The sequence below is a fragment of the Lipotes vexillifer genome, unplaced genomic scaffold (assembly GCF_000442215.2).
Source record: "Lipotes vexillifer unplaced genomic scaffold, Lipotes_vexillifer_v1.1 scaffold128, whole genome shotgun sequence".
In the NCBI taxonomy this organism is placed as follows: domain Eukaryota; kingdom Metazoa; phylum Chordata; class Mammalia; order Artiodactyla; family Lipotidae; genus Lipotes; species Lipotes vexillifer.
This window is the reverse complement of record NW_006797837.1, coordinates 1094845-1099508: the sequence shown is the minus strand read 5'-3', so window position 1 is coordinate 1099508 and position 4664 is coordinate 1094845.

Here is a 4664-nt window from a genome sequence, read left to right as displayed (position 1 = left end):
AACACAAGCGCAAAAATTCTAAACAAATTTTTGGTGAATCAAATCTAACAATATATAAAGAGGATTAAACAAATGGAGTTCATGCCAAGGATGATGGGTTGGTTTAACATTTGAAAATCAACCAATGCAACTTATAACAAAATCCAACATCCGTTCCTGAAAAATAATTTCAGAAAACTAGGAACAGAAGGTAGCCTGATAAAGGGCTAAGATTCCCCTAAGATTGGGAACAAGGTTAGGATGTCCACTCTCACCATTCTGTTCAACATTGTACTGGAAGTTCTAGCCACAATAAGGTAATAAAAAGAAATAAGAGGCCTCCTTATTGGAAAGAAAAAAATAGTTAGAAAACTAACACTGTTGATCCCAAGGCTTACTATAAAGCTTCAGTAGTTAAGACGGTGTGTTATTGGCATAAAAGAAGATGAAACTTCAATGGGATAAAATAGAAAGTCCAGAAATATACCTGCACTTATATGGACAATTAATTTTCAACAAAGGTGCAATGACAATTTCGTGGACAATGGATAGTATAGTCTAGTCAATTAACTAGTGCTGTAACAATTGAATATCCATATGCGAAAAAGGAACTTAAATCCATACCTTATATCATATGCAAAATTAACTCAAAATGAATCAAAGACCCAAATGTAAAACCTAAAATTATAACATTTCATAGTAGAAAATCTTTGCAACCTGTTTTTTTTTTCAGCATAATGGGGTATCATTTATATACAAAAACCACATATTTAATATGTATCATTTGGTGACTTTGGACATATGTACACACCCATGATACCATCACCCAATTAAAGTGATAAACATATCCATCACTTCCAAAAATTTCCTTGATCAATTTTTTTGATGTGTGTGTGGTAAAAACACTTAACATGAGATCTACACTCTTAAAAAAATTTGAAGTCACAACACTGTCTTTAACTATAGGGATTATGTTGTACAACAGGTCTCTAGAACGTATTCATCTTATATAACTGTAAATTTATACCTATTGAATAGCTACTCCCTACTTCTCCCTCTTCTCATGCCCTGGCAACTGCCAGTCTATTTTTTCCTTCTATAAATTTGACTATTTTAGATATCTCATATAAGGGGAATCAGATGTCCCTCAACAGATGAATGGATAAAGAAAATGGATAAAGGAATCTTATTCAGCCTTAAAAAAGAAGGAAATTTGCAACTACATGGATGGACCTGGAAGACATTATACTAAATGAAATAAGCCAGTCACAGAGGAAAAATTTTATTTGATACCAAAAGCGTGATCCATACAAGTACAAATTGATAAATTAGAGTTCATCAAAATGTTAAAAGTTCACTTGTCTATAAGATACTCTTAAGAGAATAAAAAGGCAAGGTACAGAAACATATTTGTGGGAGAAATATGTTAAAAATTATCATATTCAGAATACATAAAGAACTTTCAAAACCTAATACTAAGGAAACAACCCGTTAAAATGGGTAAAATATATGAACACACACTTCACTAAGAACTCATATGCATAAGAAATAAGCCTGTGAGTAAAAGATCAGTACATTAGTCTTTAGGGACATGCAAGTTAAAACTACAGTACACGCCCTGTAATTTATTATTTTAATTAGATTATTTGCAAATGTGGATTTTATTTTTGGTATCCAATTATTCATGATACACTCACAATTCATCCCTGTATACCAGGGTGTCAAGATACTATACTAGTTGGAGGGGAATCAGTGGTGGGCATTCGTTTGAAGACAGGAGGACAGGCACCCTCACTAGGCTCTGAGGTGTCAAGGGCCTCCTCTGGGCTTGCTACCCTCATTGAGATGAATCTGCCCAGAATGGCTGAGCTGCCCATGTCATGTCCTGGTTATAGATGTTCTAGAGTTGTACTCAAATCATTCATTCATTCATTCATTCATTTCTTGCCCAGAATGGCTGGTCTGCCCATGTCATGTCCTGGTTACAGATGTTCTAGAGTTGTACTCAAATCATTCGTTCACTCATTTGTTCATTTATTTCCTGCCTATTCTGTTCTAGGCAATGTGCGAGGCCCTGAGGCTGTAAAGATGAATACCACACAATCCCCGTCTTAATGGAGCTTAGAAATGAATGGGTAAGATAAGGATGTAAGAAAAGAATTCTGCTAACCTTTTCCACCTCCAGCTCCTAGTATGGTGTTTGGCACAGGGTAAGTGCTTAGCACCCTTGTGTGGAATGAATGAATGAACAAACGAATGAATAGTGTGAAGAGAAGCTGAAGAAGCAGCCCTAAATGATATATAGGCTGATCGTGTTTGAAGGCTGAGGGGCTTGATCGTGCAGGCCCCCAGAGTGCTGACAGGCTCAGGCTGAGACGTGATATGGGCACATCCAGTAGAATTCCACTATCTGCAAGGGACCTGAGAGATCTCCATCGGGAAGTGACTCACAGCACTACACTTCACCCAAGGGCCAGGCTTTGCCAGCTGAGGTCATTCCAGAGTTCCTAGGGACTCCCAACCAATGCCACAGTAGATGCTCTCTTCCTATGTCCTTCCTATCTCTCTGTGGGAGCTGGGCTTGTCCAATTTTCAGATAGCCTTGGGCATTTTGTGCAGGGGACATGTGCCATGAAACTCATTCCCTTGAATTCATGAAAATCGGCATTAACAGTGTGAAAAGTAAAGCATTCTAGAGTAGCGAAACAAATAGAGTTGTGCATCCGGAAGATCTGTGCTTGAGTCTTGCCTTGACCACTTTCCAACTGTGTGATCTTTAAGTGGAAAGTGGGATAAAATTATCTTTGTTCAACCATTCATGAAAGGTTTAAATTGGATAAGATCAGTAGATTATTTCGGACAAAGACTAACGTATGGTAAGAACCCAGTAATTGGTAGTGTTGCCAGAATTACCACTGTAAATACCATATTGGGAGGGCTTGATTCCCCAAGTTTGGAGGAGTCGAGGAAGGATTTCTGGAATAAGTATTCCTTGAGGCAGGTCATGACGTAAGCATAGGAGTCATCCAGATGAACAAGTCGGGGAAGAATGTTCCAGGTTCAGGGTATAATGAGACTCAGGCAAAGTCAAGGATGGAAGAGGCCAGTATGTTCAGGGGTCTGCATGGGCCAAAGTGCTGGGTGCCTGTGCAGAGGTGGCAAGAGGTGGTCTGGTAAAGGGCTCAGTGCATGCAGGGCTGTGGGTGTCCTGCCCAAGAGCTGGGCTTTATCCTTGAAGGAAACAATGAGGTGTCATTACAGAGTTCTGAACTCTGCAGGTCCATGTTTTAAGATATATTCCTGAGAGCCTAGCTCTCCTAGGTCTTAGGGAGACCTTCACAACCCATCCACAGAGTTCAAACAAACAAACAAACAAACATCTAAATCTTGGAAATAAGGCAAAGAAAGGACAACATCTTCTTTCAGCATCACACAGGAGCATTGTTGTGCAAGCCCCCCAAGCATTATTTAATTATAGGAGAATGTACCTTTGTTAGACTATTTCATCACTGGTTGAAAGCCCAGATACTATGGAATTACACGTTAACTCGATGTTTTGTTTTGTTTTGTTTTTCCCTAGTGGAGAGACAATTGATTTTTACCTGGTAGGAACGATAAGTCCAAATGTTAAGGCCTTATTGGACTATCAGGACATTGACCAGTTTTGTATCTAACCTAACAACTTTATTCTTTTCTTTAAAACCCAGTTCCTCAAATGCTTTTTGAATCAGCTTTACCCAATGCTCTGATCTTCTCATTAGTAAGTTAAATAAGTCTTTGACGTGTTTTCATTCTATATTTGCATGATAACTGTGTTCGCTTTTTGAAAGTCACTTTGGCGTCAGTGTTTTAGCCAAAAATCCCTGTGAAAGAGCAAGTGATGGAACTGGAAAGCCTGGAGCTGTTTTCTTAGTCCTTAGCCTTGGGATGCCCAGTCCTTGAGATCATTGGAAAGGTTACTCTGGGCATTAGTAGGGAGTATTGTGACTCAGGTTGGTACCCTGGGACCTCGGCAGCTTTGGTTGGTGGTGAGAAGCAGCGAGCACAGGCACAGGGGAGCTGACTCAGCTCAGCGTGGGTGAGAGGGGTTTGATTGGGGCCAGCGTGGACTCTGGTCCAGCAGATGGGACAGGCAGGAGGATTCCCTGCAGCAGGTAATATCAGAGTCAGACCCCTAGTAGCACCCCTCCCTGTATGTTGCTAGATGTAATTCTCTTGAAGGCAGGACTCGAGCCCATAGCTGGCCAACATCAGGGATACGGGCTGCATCCAGCATCTTGTGGGAGGGTTAGCAAGGGTGTTCAGGCTGCAGGGACCCACATCCCAGTGGAGAACTGAAAACAAGCCCAAAGCACTGTCTTTCAGATCTGGCCAGTGGGTTAGGAGCAGGTGAGAGTGGGGAGACTACAGCTCAGGACTATAGCTCCTGGGGCTCAACCCCAGACCTGCCAGATATTGTGTCAGAGACAAAGAAGATCTGCCTACACTGTCTCATTTGTCCTTTCGTTTATTCATTCACCCAGTACAAGGATGTATTGCTGAGCAAATGCCAGGCTCAAGAGACCCAGTAGGTAGGAGTGTTTCCATGACTACGTTGATAGGACTAGCGAAGATGCCCCTGTCATGTCCCATCTTTCTATTGACCCATTTTCCCTGCCTTCCCTGCAGTGTGATTGGGAGCAGAA